General features: G+C 45.4%; 1 protein-coding gene across 12 annotated transcripts in view; it reads right to left on the reverse strand.

The window, feature by feature from the left end:
* MAF (MAF bZIP transcription factor) overlaps nt 1-20,438 on the reverse strand; it is a 204,418-nt gene that overhangs the window by 116,429 nt on the left and 67,551 nt on the right. For 2 of the 12 annotated variants that reach the window (XR_010305969.1, XM_064159968.1), the window contains one exon: nt 16,214-16,555. The exons of 8 other annotated variants lie outside the window; for them this stretch is intronic. The gene's annotated coding sequence lies outside the window, so the exon portion shown is untranslated. Of the gene's footprint in view, nt 1-987; nt 1,021-7,991; nt 8,068-16,213; nt 16,556-20,438 lie in introns of those variants that run through there. 2 more of the 12 variants (XR_010305971.1, XR_010305970.1) reach the window with 2 other exon arrangements.

Consider the following 20,438-nt stretch of genomic DNA (forward strand, 5'->3'; position numbering starts at 1 on the left):
GGGGAAGTTCCCACAGGGTGCCAGCCCTCTGCTCCTTAAGACATCCAGGTTGCCAGGAAAAAAAATTAGCAGACAATAAAAAGCAACTACCAGTTCTAGGGAGCACATTTACCACAGTGGTGGAACAGGTCAGTGCAGAGGGAAGTGGTTTGATCAGAAAGCCACCAAAATTCACATGATAATTATGCTCAGTGAGAGGCAAAATAATCCTTTCATTTTCTGGGAGCTTTTAGTCATGCACTTTGACCTTCATCCTGGGGTTTCATTAATAGTTTATATTAACAATTATTGGTTGCTTTCATTGCTGTTCTATGCAACTGGCATTAATTTTCAAGTTGGATATAATAACACATAAGTCTCATGGGATACTCCTATCATGTGACAATGCATTTCTTTCAGGCAGTGGATGAAAATCAGGCTGAACACCAGTCTTGGGTATTTATGACTTGTGTCCAGTCACCCTGCAGAGAAGCTGCCTGTTGCAGTAGCTTTCTCTATAAGGGCCTGATGGAAAGCTGCCCAGACCAACTGACGTCCCTTGATCATAAAGATAATTTGTCCTTGGGATGACTTTAGATGCATGGTTAGGCTGCCTTTCAGAAGAACCATAAAAAGTAGACCCTCTCAGCTTCACTTACAGGGGCCACACAGCCATGCCAGTTTTAGCATTGGTGAGACTTGCTGGCACAATCCTAAAGGAAGGCCCAACCTAAGGGTTTAGGGTTATATTCACAGTTTGGTCTATGGGATAGCACTGTGAAGCAGTATTACACCTGGAGAGCATCGGAGAGCTCAGCACAGGCCTCTTGCTGCAGTAGTTCTCCTTTCAGTCTGAGATGATTTGCTGTTTGTAGCTTGGTCTGCTATAGGTGAAGGATGCTGACTCTGAAGGAGATATTTTGCTCCTCACTTTAACGATGCTGCCAACATGCCTCCTGCAGCACTGCCTGGCAGGCAGGAACCATCTGCTCCACAAGAGAAGCTGGTGGGCAGTCTGGGGGCAAGAGCTGAAGCTCAGCACTGCAAAAGCAATAGGTTGGAAGCAGGCTTTGAATCTGGGCTGATACATCCAGATACTTCCTTACTATATTTAAGTGAGGTGCACATCCTGGTTTAGTTTTAAGGATCAACCTAATGTTGCTCTTCTCATTCCCCCATAAATTTGTACCATTTAAACATTCAGATTATGCCATTTTTAATCTTGGCACAAAAAGAGAACAGCATTTGGCCTGACAACTCGGCTAGCCCTTTGCTTTAGAAGTAGCTGGAGGAAATGCATGTTGCTTCATCTAAAGACACAGTCTTCTCAAAAAACATGAGATAAAAGCCTCAGATTAACTGAATATACTTCACAGCAGAGTTTGATCATACTACCATTCCTGTGGCAGTAAAATATCAGGCAATTCACTGTGACAGAGTTTGTGGAGACACTATATATTTGATCCTATTTAAGGGACAAACTAAGTCTTCAGATTTGGTGGTAAACTAGGAGGAAATAGGTGTTCAGCTCCCTTGAGTCTTCCCCTGCAAACAGGTCAATTAAGGGACTAATTGAAGTGTAGAGATGTCCCCTGCAGGGTTGAAAAATGCCTTATCTGGCTTGGTAGAATCATCCCTAGGAGTTTCAGTCTCCAGAGACCTAATTTCTAAAGAAGACCAAGACAAAACCAGCAGCACCCTGTGCCCCCTGGAAAAAGTAGCTGGCTCTGTGGGCAGCATCCCTGCTCCATGGCCAGCAAAATGCCGGGAGGGTCACCTGGCCTCACTGCTGGCTATGCCAAGCTGAGCTGTGCTGATCCACCTGGCAGTGCCCACAAGAGGTAATTTTACAGAATAGCAATGAATCAAGTCATCAATCATTGTCACCTCTCCTAGTAGGAGCATGCACTCAGAGCTCGGGACAGACTGTGCATGCTCAGGATTAGGCTGCAAGTAAACTCAGTAGTGCTAAAATGCTTCCCTAAGTAAGTACTGGCAAAGCCCCTGCTGAAACATGTCAGAGTCTGTGAAGCAACTCCAGCAGAGCTTAAATCAGGCACTATGACTTAAAGTCTGCTGACACTCTGGTGCAGAAATACTTCTGGCAGTGAAGTTATCCATGTGCATAAGTATTTGCAGGATCAGGGCATAGCTGCACCATCCTTTGTTCCTTTCATCATGCTCACGATGCTGAATTAAGCCTTCAGCTTTGTCTTTTTCTTGTACACGAGGCCTGTTGCACAGTTACATCACTCTAAAAACTGATGAAAGAGAGGACCTGTGTAGCAAAGGGGATATGATGGAAGTAATTATAACAATAAAATGTTAATTAGTGTATTTTTTGAAGAATCTTCTTTCTGATTGCAGGATGATTCTGCTGAAGAACTGAAAGTAAGTCAAACCTGTATCTGCTTTTAAATCTTAAGTTGCACAGACTCAGGAGTGTTTCCTTTGGCGAAAAATGCCCTGTCAGAAATGTAAATAGCACAAAGAAGTTCTTGACCAGCCCTAATCACCACGAAGCAGGGGAAGGAGCATTAGGAGGAACAAAAGAGTGGTTTTCTCCTTATTCTCACATACGCAGCTCATTTCTACCTCCCTCTGTGCCAACTCCTTCTTTTAAATATATATTAAACACCCCCTACTTTTCTGCCTGAGCACCACTGCAGGTCCCGCTGCTGAGCTCACTGCTCACCACTGGCCAAAACCTTTCGTGGAGGGAGAGGACAGCCCTGCTAATAGCTAGGTGCATGCTTAGCGTGCCTCTGCTCCAGGCTTCCTGCAGCCCTTGCCCTGTGTGGGGGGCTGCCAGATATATGCACCTGGGCTGGGCACAGGGCAGGGCATGACACGACAGACATCTCTGGGTCTTCCTCCTGTTTCACCTCTTCCCTCCTCGCTAATTTCTCAGCTTGGAGAGTTAGAGACTACAGTAGTCATTGTAACCTGTACTGCCTAAACCGTGTCTATATATACACACATAGAGGCACGTGTGCAACTATTTTTTACATCACTGAGCAAAGCTGTTTAAGACATTTCTGCAAAATCAGGTTTCCCTGAGCTTGTGTGCCCCTGGAACACCCTTTTCTGTGCCTCTATGCAGCTTTAGAAGCGTTGCTCTGCAGAAGGAGAGAAAATCCTGCTCGAATTTTTGAGTTGTCACAGATAGGGGGTTTGAAATTGTGCATCTGCCCTGTACCATTTGCATTTCATCACCTAGTGCTGGGACAAATAAAACCAAATGAGTGATGATCTGATGCTGTGGTCTCACTGTTGCTGCTTCGCCAGGAATTATCCTGGCTCGGTGGACACAGCCCTGTGTAGAAGAGCAAAGTCTGTTTCCTTCTCTGCCACTTACCTGCTGGATGGCCTTAAGCAAGTCCTGTAACTCTCACTGCTACCCTTTCTATGCTTAATCCACCACCACTGACTTTCTTTTTAAGAATGTTGAGCTGTCAGTGGCAGAGGGGATTTTAGAGCTATCCTGAGAGCAGAATGGGCCCGTTCAGGTCTCACAGCATTTAAAGTTTCTCTGAAATGGAACATTGGTGTCCTGTGGCAGGGCAGGGGGCGATGGATACAGACTGGAACACAGGATGTTAAACTACTTTACTGTAAGGGTGATGGAATATGGAACAGGCTTCCCAGACAGGTTGGGGAATCTCCTCTGTAGACTTCCAAGAACAGACCCGTGCCAGTCTGGACGGTGGCTCTCTGCTTTGGGGTAGCTTTCGCTCTCCAAAGAGACAAAAGATAAAATCGCCCAGCTAGTCAGAAACAAAAGTGGAGCAATGAGTGCGTGTGAGAATAGTGCCATTTGCTCAGGAGCAAACAGCAGTGAGAAAGAAATAAAAGTCAATATGAGAGGCACTGGTGCCTATTCACTGAGCCCTCGTTTACATACGGCAGCTCATACCCAGGAAATGAGTGCAGCCCTTGGAAACAGCCATCTCTGTCAGGCGGCGATGGGCGAGCGCTCGCTCCGGCGAGGGCTGATGACTGAGGAAGTCATAAAAGCTATCGAAGAGAAGAAAGAGGCAAGTGACATAGGTAAGAAGGCAAATATTAAGGGGATGAAAGGGATTATAAAGCAAAGCTGCAAAGATGTAAAAAGCTGATTAGGAAACCAAATATGACAGAGAGAGAAGAATTGCCCATGGGGTGAATCAAAACAGTAAAAGGTTTCTTTTAAATGGGTAAAGGAGACAAGATTAACAGGGGGGCTGCTGGAGCGCTGAGAGGTGGTCCACAGAGCTTAATAACACAGGGAAAGGGAATGAAATGAGGTGAATGAAAAGATCTCCCCTGGCTGGCACTCATGGGGGATCCTGGAGGTAAGACGACAGACACAGAAGCAAAGTCTCCTGTGACAATTATGCAGGGTAGAACTGAGAACATGAATAATCACTAAAGCAAACTCATACCAGTAAAAAGGAGGCAGGGCTGAGTGCAGAAGCTTAATGCAACAGCAGGAAAGCATAACTGCCCAATAATAGAAGTTTTGAGTCGTCTCTTAGAGATAAAAAGAGGTAAAGAAACTGATGTAAAGCAGTTATCTTCAGGCATCTATGAGAGGAGATAGGCAGAAATCATGACGTATTTGCAGTAGATTATCAGCTGATACAATCAGCTTGTAAAAACTGATGCATACACTCACACTCGCTCCCACCACCTGAAAATCTGGCCCCAAACCTGCAGAATGTGATTCTTTTTTTCATCAGAGATGTTAGAGATGTTAGCAGGGGTGAGATCACCTAACATCTGGAGAAATATGAACAGATAAAAAAAGTGTATCTGCCTGGCCCTATAAAGGGTAAATCTTGTCTGACAAATCTGGCAGAATTTGTTTTAGGAGCTACCATGAAAAACAGGCAGGAGTGAAGCAGTGGAGCTAATCCACATAGATTTCAGAAAAGTCATTTAAACGCAGCCCAGGATGGTAGACTAATACCTAAGGTTAGCAAGAATGGCATAAAAACCATTGTCCTTGAAAGACTAAGGAAATGGTTAGGTGATTAAGGGCAGGTTGTAATGGTAAAACTTTATGGGTCAGAGAGGAGGACAGTGATGTGGTGAAGACAGCTATATTTGAGGTTATTATGATGACAGTTCAAGGCATCAGAGAGAGACTCATACTTTTTACTCCACAGAAAAACTATTCTAAGGAAAGTGCTACTCTGGGTGGTTCTAATCCAAAAATCACACCGAAACCAAGACCAGTTCATCTTCTTGGGGGCACTTGCCTTTGTGGACCATCAAATCTTCCCAGGTCAGCAAAGCATACAATGCACAGGAATGAAATCAGGCCCAATGAGCCCAATAAATGAAAAAAAAAAGCACCTCATGCTAGGCCAGGGCAAGGTCAGGTTGGCCAGAGGACAGATGTCACAGTGATAGGGTTTGTTGAGGTAGAAGCTTACAGACTGGGAAAAGGATGTAAGGCAGACCCAGAGGCTGTCAGAACATGGCATCAGTGTGGTTGCTCCTGTGCTACATTCATACCTTATCTTGACAGATGTGCATCTTGGTCTCCAGGTTCTCCAGGGTGATGGTGGACAAGATGCAAAATAGGAAGACGCCCAATAGCAGGTGGAAAGCAGAGACAAATATGCAGGACAGGATAAAGATGTTCCAGAATATGACAATAGAAAAGGGGCAGTGGTTCAGAGAGGAGTCAAACAGACTTCAGCTGTGTGACCCAGTGCCTTAGTCAAGACACTTTTACTAATCAGCTGCTACCATAGTGTTGGAACAAACACTGTACAACCTGGAGACTAAAGTAATGTCCCTCAGCATGTCTTCTACAGCTCTGGACCCCATGAAAATGGTCATCCTGCCAAAGGCTAGTTCAGGTCTCTGCCTGTGGCTAAAGCAAAGCCCAAGGTCCTGCCATGCTGCTCCTCCAGGTCCTCACTGTCTGCCAGCAGGAAATGTCAAGTCTTGTACATGGCAATTTAGCACTGGGACTCCCTGCTTTGCCTGTAATATTCGTGGTCATATCCCTCCCACTGCCCCCAAGTAAGAACTCCAGGGAATGGGAACGCCAAAGGTGCTTGTTCCCTTGTGCAACACAATCAAGACTTCTTACTCCCCATCAAATCCACCACTTCCTCTGAAGCTAAATTTAACAGCTCATTTAGTGCCTGAGTACAGAGCTGGGATTTTGCCTGATGCCCACTTAGCAGAAGTCCCAAAGTCTGGCATTTTGAAGCATTTAAAGAACTTCAGTTCCACCTGAACTTGACAAGACCTACCTGCACCCTTAATAGAATCATAGAATCAACCAGGTTGGAAGAGACCTGCAAGACTGGGCTGGAAGATCAGCAGAAGTCTGCTATAAAAAATGCATCCACTTTTGGCTCTTTTTTGCTGTATCTCATCTAGACACAGGCAAAATAAAGCATTGCCTGGAGATATGGTGACCACTTGGCAAGGTGACCCAGCACAGCCCTAGCTTTCCAGCCCATCTGCACAGCAGAGACCTAGATGACTCTCTAAAGGCATCTTTCTGCCTCTCATCTTCATGGCAAGGCAAGCCAAGCCACCAGAGCTGTCCCAGCTCTGCAGGTGACAGGGCCAGCAAGATCCTCATCAGAAGGCTTCACCAATGCTATTGTGCTCTCCAGGAACTTTGTGCTGCAAGAGGCACCAGTGGCTTAGAGTTCAGTAGCTGCAGACCTCGATGTAGGGTCAGGAAGGGCCTGTGCAATAGGGAGCTGAGAGGTGTTTGCAGCATGGCTGCTGGCAGCATCTCTCCATAGCACAGCAAGCTGTTTGTAGCACAGATAGGAATCGCAGATTGATTAATTGATTAATCACACCTGCTAATTACATTGAACAAATAGGCAAAATTAATATTTGATGTAGGTCTCTAGAGAGGCTGCATGGATCAATTCTCCACAGATAAGGCAGAAAAAGTTCCTGCAGATAACACACCAAAGCTCGGCGGAAGCTTCCTGGCTACAGATGACTCTGTCATACTGGAAGCGACGGAACGACAGCACCCCACAAAGCACTTGATTAGTCAGATCCTTGCCTGTACCATCATATATGAGTCATGTTTCTTAAGGCATGCACACATGTTCAGAGCTGGTTTCTCTGCCACTTGGCTGCTGCTCTTGTGAAAAACTGAACATTGAAACCACATCAAGATAATAAAACTAACAGATCAGCTGCATTTAATACATAAATCATCACTACAAGCACTGGTCTGTAGCTTGAGCTGACTTCAGTTCGAGCTTCTGTTAAGATTTAGCAAAAATCACAACATTCCAGCATGGCAGGGGTTGAAAGGGACCTATGAGGATCATCTACTGCAACTCCTCTGCTAGAGCAGAATAACCTAGAGTGAATTACCAAGGAACACATCCAAGTGGCCACTGAATGCCTCCAAAGATGGAGACTCCAAAACTTTAGTGTTGTTCAAAGGACTCCAAAAATCCCCTTGCAACATTATTCTGATTGTGAATCCACAGTGCAGAACAGCCTCATAAAGCAGAACAACCCCAGGCTGAAGCAGCACTTTTGTCCTGTTTATGCCTTTAAAAGGGGAAACAGATTTTTTTCCTTTGTTGTTGTTGGACCCTTTGCAAAGAGAGGCAAAGTTCACCTCTCATGCCCGTGCGTGCTGACCACAGGCACAGCAGCGCGACTGGAAGCACATCTCACATTTCCGGTGATGCTAGGAGGCTTTTGATTAAGGCAAGTTTGTTCCAGTGACCTTGTCAGGGCTGCTCCAAAACCCCAGTGTCTTCACCACAGAGCCACCTCCCATCCTCATCTTTTTGGAGGTTCTGGATTCTTTAGGGTGAAAGTTACTATAGAAATATACATTACTGTTAGATAGTTCTCACCGTGCTGCTGCAGTGGTTTGATTGCTTTGGAAATGGATATTTAAATGGATTTGTTATTGTGACAGGGGATTTCTTTTGTCTTGGTTGAATATCTAACTATTATCTAGTATAAATAACAGACTTCCTGCAAATCTAATCCCAGGTTTTTGTTTCACATACCTTTACTAATCTGGCAAATCTGGTTGTATTAAGAAGCAGCATCAGAAAGGAGTTAAACCAGCATATCCTCATAAATCTGAAATAGGCATGAAATGTAATGAGAAATTCTGTTGCATACAGACAGCATTCTCAGCCTTAAGTCTTTATTTATTAAACCTACTTTAGGAAATTCAAACAATCTACAAACATTTTGTTGCCTGATGTGCTTTAAGCTTATAAAGTAATCTTTGGAGAGCAAAGAGCACCTTGTGTTTTCACACACAAGTAGAAATATTTCTTGATCTTGAGAGAGTGAGGTTTTGATGCATGAAAAAAAACCTCAGCTGCCTTTATTGTAATAAGAGCTACCAGCACTGGGAAGGTGCCTGGCATCAGACCAGTCAGCAGATGTAAGGAGCAAGAGCAAAATCAAATGGTAACAAGCCAGCTTTTGGCTTGCCCAGAACCTTTTGAAATTAGAACCTTACCTTCTGCATCATGAACTCAGTGTATCTAAGGCTCTTACAAGGTCCTGTGACTGAAGTGTCCCAATTCTGAGGCTGTGTTTGACCCTGCAGCATACCTATGAGGCAGGCAAGTGCCACTAATGCCTTGTGCTAATATAGTGCTAAGGTCAGGCTCATGAGGATGGAGATGCCCACTGTGGGAACAGGGTGGAATAAAGCTGCCCAAGTTCAAAATTGAAGTCCAGAAAACTTCTGTTCAGCTGCCAGCAAACTCTGAATCATCTAATGTCCACAGACACTTCTCCCGTTTCCTTTGAGTGTCCTGAGTGCCTCAGTCCAGCTCCATTACAGATCAGCAGATCTCTGCCAGAAGCAAAGGGTGCAACAAGGAGTGGGGCTGATGACTCAGCCCCATCTCCAAACTGGGACCAGTTTTACCAGCCTGGACCCTGCTAAAAAGACCTAACTCCACTTTTACAGAGCATAAATTGCTCTTGGCACAGGATTCTTGGATTTGACTGTGCACTCTGACCTGCCTCTCATGGGACAGGAGTGCCCACATCTGCCCAAAGCTCTGCTCAGTATCTCTTCTCCTAACCAACATACAGGTCAGAACCTGCAACATTAAACTATCTCAAACTGCTTTTTTGGGGGAATGTAGACTCTTAGATAACAGGAGGACTTTTACCTAACGAATCCGTTTACAAGCTGTGGCTATCACCTGAACTACTACTGTGCCCAAGGGACAAACGCCACATGGTGCCCAGACTAGGGACAGACACACTCACTGGAGGACATCCTCCCTGCTGGCTCTGCCTGATGGGCACAGTGCCTGCCCACCTACAGGCAGCTCAGCCCGAAGCAGAACAAGCCTAAAGAAGGGCCAGATCCTAGGAATTGCAGTATGACAGAACGGTTTGGGTTGGAAGAGACCTTTAGAGGTCATCTAGTCCAATCCCCCTTGCAGTGAGAGGGGACACCTTCAATAGGTCAAGTTGCTCAGAGTCTCATCCAACCTGACCTTGAACACTTCCAGGGGTGGGACATCCACCACCTGGGGGTAACCTGTGCCAATGTTTCACTACCCTGTCCCATTTACAAGAGCATATACACAAAAGCAATCAGGTAGAATAAATACAAAACTCATTAACCCCAAACTGGCCTTCTAGAATCCTCCACTCCTTCCACCCTCAGCCAGCCTGAGGGGAGGCCGAAACTGCCCTCCCCAGCTGGGGCCTACCAGAGCCCTCAGCAGGCCGCATGACGCAGCTCAATTCCCTGCCAGCCAGGAGCCATCTCCCTGACCAACCATGAGACAGGAACGTGCTGTACCTGGAGAAGAGAGGCAGGAGAGGCAGGAAAGAGAAGTGACGGTGCTCAGCCAGGCACTGCCTTCTAAGCTACGATCCCAGAAGGCAGAATAGAACATTACAGTATCCTGGGACAAGCAGGTCTGTCCCTCTGGGGCGGGCCTCTGTCCCTACGGTTTTGTTAAGGGAGACCCAGCATCCCTCAAACTACCACAGCCACCCATCACATCCCAAATCCCACCTGAAAATCACCTTTGGTTGGTGTCCTGCCTCTCAGCTATGCCTGGCATCCAGAAGGGGTCAAGCGAAGAAACTCTGCGACCAGGCTCTGGCTGCCCAAGCAGAGAAGGGAGGCGTGGGGCTGGCTTCCGCCGCAGCATCACCCACAGCTGTGTTCAAGGGTGCAGGCAGCACTGCATCCCAGGGCTGCAAACCTCTTAGGGACAGGAACTCATGGAACTCGTGCCCTTACAATGCCACAAGACAGGTGCCCTTCAGAGCTCTCACGCTTGAGCTGCACAACCCAGCGAGGGGTTTCTTATGCTACCAGGAAGGCAAAGCACGGCACACCTTCAAACGAATATGGATTCTACTTTTCTTTTACTCTGATAATTATCACCTAAATTGCCTTATAAAATGTTTAACACTGTTTATCCTGGCAGCCTTTTGACTCTGGAGGACTTTCCATACCCAGGACAAGCGACGGGTGACACAGCAGCACGGCTGTCAGTACCAGAACACCACGGGTCGCAGAGGAACTGGCGACTGAGCTGAGCCCAAACCTTGTCCTAATGCTCGCGTGCAAGCTGAAGATTGGCAGCAGACCACGACCTTGATCAGAAGGGGGCTCATGGCTCCTGCTTGTCCCCAGCCATACTGTGTAACAGGCCCCTTCCCTTGTGAGACCCCATCAGCTACTCCTAACAAAGGACAGGGTTCAAAGGCAGGTGCCATATCTTCACAGTCGAGGCACTTGGAAAGGGCGCTGCAGAGTCAGGACACATGGGACAAGGGTGTTTTATTTATCATCAGAGCATCCTTTGCCACTCAGCTACAGTGACAGACCATTCTTACTGGCAGACAAAACAGTTAAGTGTACACTCTGTTCTAGGGGGAATAATGTGATTTCTGACTCTTTTAACCAGCACAGTTTAACTAGGCCTGACCAGTCTGTTTCCAAGCGAATGGAGGGCATCTGGGTCCGAGCAGAAGTGCTTGCCTGAGCACACACACGCATTGTGCATCGGGTGGGTTCAAGTCCCTGACTGCAAAGGCTGCTACTTTTTAAGGTTTCCTCCAAAATGACTAAAAATTACCCATCAGGATTAGGCGAAAATGACATCTGCCCATCTGAGATTTCTTTCCATAACTGACACAGAGAGCAAAGAGAAAACCTGAGTAATGGAAAGGGGAGGGAGGAGAAAGACATTTTCTTTTAAAAAAGCAAAGATCAGTTCTCAGCTGGCAAGAGGAAATACCACCAAGGGTATGTGGAGATAATACCCAGCTGCTGTTATGCAACTGCATCTCTCTAAGGAAGAACTTATCTCTCAGCGGATCTGCAAGGATGTTTTAAGTGAATCAGTAAATGAACCAGTCTGGGGACATGAACAAAATATGTGTGTTTTCCAGCCTCTGAATATAAACAAACAAACCATACATATTCAAAGACTACTCCAGTTAGTCCTCTCGAAAACTCTTTGAGCAACAAAATAAATAATAGCAGTGATTGCAGTTCAGAGCAGATGATCTCCATGGGGAAAAAGGCAGGAGGGGAAGAAGCCATGCTCCTCCTGTCCCAATCTTTGGTGATTTACTCACCTATCACTGCAGCCCGGCACGGAGCGGTGTCCACACCACATAAAGCTCAGTGCTAACATACGACACACATAATGGACCTGCTTGGAAGTCTTCACTCCAGGATTTATGAAGAACAATCTAATTATTCAACTCAGTGCTGCTCACTATCATTATTGCTCCTATTTAAAGCCTCCACAGAACAGGCCGTTTGTTTCAGGGGACAGACCTTGTCATAGTGGTTTTCATTGACAGAAATATACTCCTTGATTTTGAAAGCAACCCCAGCTAATCCTGGAAGGTAAACATAGCTCACGCTTGATAGGCTCGAGGAATTAGGCCTTTACAGGAGCAGAAAAATGGGCTAGCTTTATCAATAAACTCTAAATAAAGAGGAGCAAATTGTCAACTCAACCCTCTGCTTGCAGTAAAGACACAAGTGCTTGCTGGCTTCCTCCTGCCTGTAATTGCTTCAGCATCCCGAAGGAAGGAGGGGGCTGACAGCCTCCCTCACCTGATCAAACGAAGGTTGCTCTGTTATTTATAACCCTATGATATGTAACAGATGAGAGGAGTCACCTTGGCTAAGCAAGTCACTCGTGTAACCTAACCTTGGGTGCGCTACCTCTAGTGCGCAGCAGCCAGGCAAGCACATGCAGCGGTACCAGCTTGGCAGGATGGAAACAGAGGCACAGAGACATTCCTTGTTCATATCTACCCCGTGGCACAACCTTGGTGGATCCCCACATCTACAGTGAAAACTGTATTTTAAGTTGCCTGAATATTTATTGTTTCTGTTTGTATGCAAAGGAATAAGTATAAACGTCCTTTGTTCCTCCTTTCCAACCAAGAGCTAGTGAAGGTTTGCATTTCCCCCTGTAAAGTATTTACATGCAAGGGGGATAATGAACTTTTACTCAAAAGCACTCCTGGACAGTCACCAGCCTCCTCTCACTCACTGCTGGTACACATTACTATTTACTATCTTTTATTTAGGGGTTGGAAGTGACCTCTAAAGATGATCAAATCCAGTGCCCCTGCTAAAGCAGGATCACGCAGGGCAGGTCACACAGAAATGCATCCAGAGAGCTCTTAGGAGTCTTTAGAGAAGGAGGCTCTACAACCTCTCTAGGCAACCTGTTTCAGTGCTCTGTCATCATCAGAGTAAGTTTTTCCTCATACTGAGGTGGAACTTCCTGTGTCCCAGTTTGTATCCATTGCCTCTCATCCTATCACAGGACACTATTGGAAGGAGACTGGTCCCTTCTTCTTGACACCCACCCCTCAGATATTTGCAAACATTAATAAGATCTCCTCTCAGACTAAACAGTCCCAGGTCCCTCAGCTTTCCCTCATCAGACAGATGTTTCAGTCCCTTAATCATCCCCATAGCCTCCATTGGATACTCTCTAGTATATCCCAGTCCCTGCCAAACTGTTTGAACACTACCTGCGCCCAAAGAGATGGTGAAGAGTAGGAGCATGCAGCTTTAAGCCAGCCAGCCTTAAAGTGAACATTTTTTCAGGCCTTTGCATTACAAACCAAACGCTGTCCTGATTGCAACTCCCTGCCTTCCAGGGGCTGAGCAACATCAGTACATCCACTAGGATTTAGGGTTGTGATATTCACAGAGGGCCTCAGGGAACTAGTGGTCAGGTTTGTAAAAGTATTTAGATACTGAACCCCCATTGATTTTGAGACTGGTTACATGTGTGGAAATCTTGCTATTGCTTTTGCTGGCTTATTTTTCTTTGCTCAAGGCAGTGCTAAGAATGATAGATGTGCCATAATTAAAAATATACATGGAAAGCACAACCCACATATCTCTCCTCTTCTTTATTTCCCTTCTACCTAGGAAATCCAGATCTTTTGCACTGGTGTAGAAACAGGAGCATTTCTTCCCCTTGGAGAAACTCACCATTTTGCTCCATCTTCCATACCACTTTTTGAGGTTCCTGGTCTGAACCTAACCACCAAGTCTCCTCTTCTGAGCATTTCTCAACAAAAGTGAAGACCACTCTGATGGGGCTTTTTCCCACAGACTTATTTTTGCTTTCATCTCTCCTAGGTTTTGAAAATATAATGAACAAAAAGTGCTCAAGACATAACCGAAGCCTTGGCAAGCAGCTCAGAGGTGCTAGGACTGTCTGCATGGCAGCAGGAGGGCATGCAGCTTCTCCAAACCTTTTTCAAGGGCATAATCATAAATGCAGTCAATGACTGTCAAGACACAATCATCTGCTCCCCAAATTAAAGGTCAGAAACACGTGCTTTTCCTCCAGACATGATGGAGAACTTGCTTAGCCCTATAGCTAACACAAAACCCAGTGGCTCTGGCTACTTGTGGCCAGCATTAAAGTGCTAACTGCTGCTGCCTACTCACACACATATATTATGACCTGGAAGAGGCATTAAACAGTGGCATGAAAGAAATAATCTGGATCCTAATTTGATGACTGGGATGGACTGACTGGGATCTTTGTAACACAGAAGGTCTCTTCTCAGGCTGAATATGGTAAAAGGTAAAGGAGCTTTCTTGCTCTAAAGTTTAGAAAGACCCAATTTAAACAGAAAATTAAGTCTTGCTCAGCTCACTGAAAGGGTGAATTCAGTGCACTCATAGATGGAGGGATGCTGGATGACTGGCATGGATGAGATGGCTAAATTTGGAACAGATAAAGTTGAGGGAACAGGTCTCCAGCAGGGTACCCAAGTTATGCTAGAAACCACCCTGGTCCTATACATGCACACATTACTGCAAGCTCATGCAGTTGCTTGAAACAACGTGACTTGACTGCCAACACCCCAAGCAGAAATCAGTTATTTCTTTTTAAACACACTGCGTGGAAACAAGATGAATCCAAGCCAAAAAACCATGTGGCTCAGCTACAGATCCTGCTGCATCACAGCTAGCAAGACAAGGCTCATTCCTGGCTTCAGCATGGATGCTTGCTGCTGAAGGTAGTAAAAGTCCAGCTAAAGTTACTTTACCAGCTCATAAGTAACAGCTCTCCCAGATCATAAATGACTTTCCCACAGGAATTTACTCTTCAGGGCAAAATGAACAACTTTCAGAACCTTTGCTCTGCATTCTCACTTCCTTGCAGGTTGAGCTAGCAAATTGGCCAGGGCCTAATCCAGCATGTGCCAGTAAACAAGGTGGCACATTGAACAACAAAGGGGATTCTAGATAACAAACATTCTGCAATCAAACACGGCCAAAGCTTGGGCTGCTCTCAGCGCTTTACTTCTTTATGAGGGCAAACACAAGGAAAGATGAAATAAGACAAAAGGGGAAAGAGGAAGGAGATGAAAAAATAATTCTCAAATGATCTCTCAACAAGTTGGACCAATTTACAGTGGTCCTGTCTTCAAAAATCAGCCTTGGAGGGCATCATATTTGAGGGCTGAAGTGTTAAAAGTTGTAGGACTACAAAAATCATTGTTTCAGCAGTAGGTTACTTTCCTCAGTCTGTTCCAAGAAACAAACCTCTCTTTCTTCCCTGCCTTGCCCACACACGTATGCACACAAGCATGCACAGGCATTGCCCCCCTCCCTGCCAACTGTTCCCACCCCAGCCACGGGTGAGGACCCCTAGGCTCCCCCTCACCCGGAGCAGTAGGGGTGTCTGGTGTACCTTATCAGAGAGAAAGAAACAACCCCCATGCACATGGTGCATTACAGTGAAAGAAATTCTACAGCACAGGGTATTTTGATAGTGACTCATACATTTGCAAAGCCTTTCCTTACTCACAGCACAAACCTAAAGGAGACTCTTGCAGAGCAAACTGCCATTCCCCTCAAATTAGCTTCACTGCTTCCAACAGCCTGCCTAAATCTTTTGGCACTTTCCTGAATATTGCTGTTCTAATGAGGTAAGGAGCAACTGACATCCAAATAAATTTCAGCAAGAAGTTCCAGTTTACTTTAAAGTCATTGACTCTCTTATGAGGAGGTCAAGGCAAAGTTATTTGGTTGTGGTATTTCTTTTGCTTCCTGTTTTAAGTTACCGAGTTCTTGTACTGTCAAAAAGCTGCTGACTTCTACCCCTCAGGTGTCTGTGCTAGAGTGGAAAATGAGCTGCTCTTTCTTTTCCTTCTCCTCCTTTCCTCTGTGTGTTCTTTTGGGGTTGTTTGAGGGACAGTTACACAGCGAGGAGCCACCAGAGTGTCCTTAAGTGAAAGAAGAGATATAGATTTAACAAATTTTAAAGAAACTGCCCCTTTTAAGGCTCCCCTAAGCACAGTGAGGATCCCACACAGCATAGAGCCAGCTATGGTACTGACCTGGAGTCCAGAGAGAGACACCTGAGCGTGCAGACCTCAGAGACAGGCTGGGATTTCTCACAGTCCAACCTTTAATGGTGTTAAGATCTGACAAATTAGTTTGAATTACTAAGACTATGGTCATGGCTGCCACTCAGAAGAAATTTGGGTTCAGACTTTCCTAAGTTTAAAAATGTGGATTGTGGGTTTTTTTCCCTGGAGTCTTTAGAGTTGTGTAAGACCCCAACACTTCATGGAGAAGTCAGTATACAAAAACTTCCTTGAATAAATTAAAGCCTTTCCTGACCTCACCACTAAAACATTTGAGGCACTAAACGAAACAAGGCAGTAAGAGAAAAAAGAGGGTTCTGTCGACATGCTACAGCATCTCTTTATCTGAAGAGGGTGGAGCATAATTAGCTCATCTGTGAGAAATCTGGGCAGGCAAGAGCTTCAAGACATGTTAAATTCAGATCCACACCAGGATCTCGTTGTCCCCTGGATGGCAGCTTAGATGGCATCAGTTAAACTGATGAACTTACTGCTCCAAGAGACTGCAGTGGTCAGAGGAGTGAGTGGGATCCAGAAGGGACCAGAAGACCCATGGGGGGAAGACAGCTTGGTGGTTATTAGATTGAAACCCCCCCTGGTGCAACCTCTATACTGTTGACTTCCAGAACAAGGAGTATGCAGCAAAGGGAAGTCCCACACTAGCAATGCCCCATTCTTCAAACTTCTTCCTATACTGAGCATCAGAGAGAAAAAAAAGTATTTCAATATCCGCTCATCCAAGCTTTAATCTCTAAATTGCAAAAACATTAACATTATTGATTGATCAGACATCAATCCAACAGGAAATTTAATTAAATTAAAATGTGTCACTGCGCAGTCCTCACTGTGCCATGTATAAATCTTTGGTAATAAGTTGACAGAGACAGCAGCAATTGATGCCATGTTCCCAGGTTCATTTATCCCCACCCTTTCACTTTCCAGCACTGGTAACCAGTGTGCTCACAGACCCATAAGGGGAGCATCCAGCCAACACACACACACACACACCAGTACTAAAGCCACTCACATCTGGTGGATGTGGCTTACTGACAGCCAGATGGGCTCAAACCAAATGGTTCCTGGGACAACACCTCTGTTCAAGGCACTGTTACAGACCTAGCCCCCTCTCAGCAGCAGCTGAGCACAGCTTTTCTATTTCAGACCATGTCCTCCTAATAGTAGAGTTGTTCCCAAAGGCAGCAGGTCTTGCAGAAAGACCCTGAGAGGTCCCTTGCATTAAATCAGTTTATTCCCAGGGTAAGCTCGCAGGGCCCTGACCCCATCCCGTGTGCAGTCACTGCATAGCAACGCGGTGGCAGCTGATGGTGAAACTCTTACAGGGAGCAGTGCAGGAGCCCCTGCCAGAACACAGACACATGTGGATAATAGCAAGATGCTAAGACAGATGATTAAGTAACAACTCCATGCAGTGACTTCTTCAGAGTAATATAAATCATTGCAGCTGGCTGAATAATACAAAAAGAGATTAAGAAATACTTTCTCCAATTCATTTCTGAACAGCAGTGGGTTTGGTTTGCTGTCACTGATGGCAACATGATATTTACTCTGATTTATTATTATTGTTGCTGCTTGCTGATATTCAGGAGGCCACTGGCTGTTTATGAAGAAGTTGGACAATTTGGGAAGTTCACATGTTTTTCTTTTCCTAAATTGTTTATCATACTGGGGTCTCATTCATTCTCCAACACTCGCTATTCTCCTTCCCAAGTGCCAGTGTCCCGAGGGGCCACACTGACCAAGCTCAAGCACCACATGGGTGGGGAAGAGCCAAAGGGAAGGAGTCAGCAACCAGTACTGGGCCGAGGCGGCTTCACTTTCAACAAAACATGGGGTGGGAAGGAAGGAAAACCCAAATCAGTATTTATAGACATCAAAATCCACACTAAGCATTTTGCAGAAAGAAGGAAAACAAAGATTCATTTACCCAGATGAATGTTATTCACAGTCAACAACTGCCACACTCACCAGAAGAGTGCCAACTCCTGTGGTCTCTCTGCCTGCTGATCACTTCTCTATATGTGAGTGGTGCTACCTTCAGAAAATGCTTGCATTATTTTTTGCCTTACTTTCTTTAATCTCACCGAATCCAGACTTCAATTCCATTTCTAGAGAGCCATACTCAAAACAAATACCGAGGTAATACCGATCAGCTTGTGACTAGATGTGAAAATAGAGCTGTCTCAGCACAGAGTCCTACAGACAGAGCACAGATTTTCTCTGTCTCCACCTCCCACTTGCAGCACCAGTACAGTTTTCATGCATTTGTCAAAAGTGCCAACCTGAGGAAGTTGCAATGCACAAGCAAGGAGAGGAGAGATGAATGAACTTGACAATGTGCACTGCTGACTGCAAATCTCTTCAGAATCTGATCCATAAAGGTTCACTTCTCCATGGTCCCTGTTTGGGGAAACTGTGCTTTGGGTATCTAGCAGCATGTGGTGCATATTTGAGCTCAGATCCATATCTGCTTTGCAAATGAAAATCCTCACTGCACAGTGAACTCAGCTGCACAGGGAAATGGATCTGCAACTGCATTCAGAGGCAGTGACTTACATTTAAACTACAAAGTGTGTCAATTCTAGACACCCATTTAAGACAGAGTTTGTCAGACTCAGCTTTGTAACATGTGTCACCTGCAGAAACCATTCAGAAAACCTACCAGACTGCTTTAAACTCCAGTGTGTCAAAGGCTCCAAACCAGGATTTAATAGATTAGCAAGGCTGAAGGGACCAGCATAGTCACCTGCATTTGTTTCCTATGGAACAGAGCTGAAGAACTTCACCCACTCAACTCCAGCATCAAAGCCATAACTTCTGCTGCAGCTACTGCCATATCTTCAGAAAGACACAAAGACACTCATGATTAAATCCACCACATTCCTAAGCCAACTGTTCCAGCCCTTAACTACTCTTGCTATTAAAAAAAGCACAATTCCAGAGCAGCGTTATCTAGCTTCAGCTTCCTACAGTCAGATCCTGCTATGTCCTTCCTCACTGTATTAAGGAGCAGATTACAAGCAGGTTTAAGTGGTGGAGACTCTCCTATGGATCGCTGCATGCTCTTAGGAAATACATCACCTGAGGAGAAATTCATCAAAAACACCATTTGCAAAAGAATAACCAGAAGAGCCTCCTCTCTTCTGATGCAGAACTCCAGTGCACTTCTGTGTGTGCATCTGTTTTACTTTGCTTTTCTCTGAGATGATAGGGACAAAGAGATAGGTAAATGTGTCACACTCGCAGCACTCCCTCAGCACATTAGTCGAGGTGCAATTCTGCGCATCAAAGCAGCAGGCTGTGTCACATCCAGCGCAGACACTGAACAATGTCCCTTTAGAAAGGGCAGAGGGTGAGAGTAGCTTTATGACACTATTGATTTATTCTGTGCCTGCAGTTAAAAACTATACCCAGACAGACAATAAAAATAACTGCTCTAACCATATAACGGCTTCCTGCTACTAAAATGGATTTTACACTTAAAGTCATGAAGCGCTTTTCTTTCTTTCTTTCTTAAGTCTCAATTATGATTTTTTTTTTCCCCCTGAATAAAATGGAAATAAGAAATTGTCAGAACAGGCTTGGTCCTGATGTTGTCTTTTTTTTTTTGTTTTGTTCTACTCAGTGTTGAAAAAGGACAGGATTATTTCCCTGTTGCAAAGTTGTGTTGCACTGGTAGGCACAATAACCTGCTGTTAATCAGCCAGTGTGGCACCCAATGTCTACCTGAAGAAACAGGCACTGAAAGTGGTAATCTGGAATGGATTTACTATACAAAATGAAACTGATTATGGCCTTTATGGTCAACTGGATGAGCTGGCATTGAGGCCTCAGCCTTAGATTTGAACGCTAAAATAGTATCTAGAGCAACAGGATCGAGCAACAGGATCATGTCCTAAAAAACCTGTTTTCACTCAAAGGACTCCACAAATTGGCACAGTGAGACTGATACAAGCCAAGTGTGCTTTGCTACATTGAAGCTGATGCCTCAAGGAAGTTACCAGCAAGCTTCTCTGGGAATCATAGAATCGACCAGGTTGGAAGAGACCTCCAAGATCATCCAGTCCAACCTATTCCCCAGCCCTAGCCAGTCAACTAGACCATGGCACTAAATGCCCCATCCAGTCTTTGCTTGAACACCTCCAGGGACGGTGCCTCCACCACCTCCCTGGGCAGCCCATTCCAATGCCAATCACTCTCTCTGCCAACAACTTCCTCCTAATATCCAGCCTATACTTCCCCCAGCACAACTTGAGACTGTGTCCCCTTGTTCTGTTGCTGCTTGCCTGGGAGAAGAGACCAACCCCACCTGGCTACAGCCTCCCTTCAGGTAGTTGTAGACAGCAATGAGGTCACCCCTGAACCTCCTCTTCTCTAGGCTAAACAACCCCAGCTCCCTCAGCCTCTCCTCGTAGGGTTTGTGTTCCAGGCCCTTCACCATCCTTGTTGCCCTTCTCTGGACACGTTCCAGCACCTTTCCACGATAACAGGGAAGGGGTCTTAAAAACATAAGCCCTGTCTGTGTGGACACTAATACATCAATGAAATGTATGAAGACC

The sequence above is a fragment of the Pogoniulus pusillus genome, chromosome 20, assembly GCF_015220805.1.
Source record: "Pogoniulus pusillus isolate bPogPus1 chromosome 20, bPogPus1.pri, whole genome shotgun sequence".
Lineage (NCBI taxonomy): Eukaryota > Metazoa > Chordata > Aves > Piciformes > Lybiidae > Pogoniulus > Pogoniulus pusillus.